This window comes from Bison bison, unplaced genomic scaffold, assembly GCF_000754665.1.
Source record: "Bison bison bison isolate TAMUID 2011002044 unplaced genomic scaffold, Bison_UMD1.0 scf7180017864089, whole genome shotgun sequence".
In the NCBI taxonomy this organism is placed as follows: domain Eukaryota; kingdom Metazoa; phylum Chordata; class Mammalia; order Artiodactyla; family Bovidae; genus Bison; species Bison bison.
In genome coordinates, this window is record NW_011494661.1 from 2,737,746 (window position 1) to 2,738,036 (window position 291).

The 291-nt window shown below is 40.5% G+C and overlaps 1 protein-coding gene across 3 annotated transcripts in view; it reads left to right on the forward strand.

Annotated features, from left to right (window-relative positions):
• The window catches only part of PTPRZ1 (protein tyrosine phosphatase, receptor-type, Z polypeptide 1), a 212,740-nt gene that overhangs the window by 40,013 nt on the left and 172,436 nt on the right, over window positions 1-291 (forward strand). The window lies entirely within an intron of this gene.

The window sequence follows — 291 nt, forward strand, 5'->3', positions numbered from 1 at the left end:
CTTTGCATTGATCACTGAGGAAGGCTTTCTTACCTCTCCTTGCTATTCTTTGGAACTCTACATTCAGATGCTTATATCTGTCTTTCCTTTTCTCCTTTACTTTTGCTTCTCTTCTTTTCACAGCTATTTGTAAGGCTTCCTCAGACAGCCATTTTCCTTTTTTGCATTTCTTTTCCATGGGGATGGTCTTGATCCCTGTCTCCTGTACAATGTCATGAACCTCTGTCCATAGTTCATCAGGCACTCTGTCTATCAGATCTAGACCCTTAAATCTATTTCTCACTTCCACTG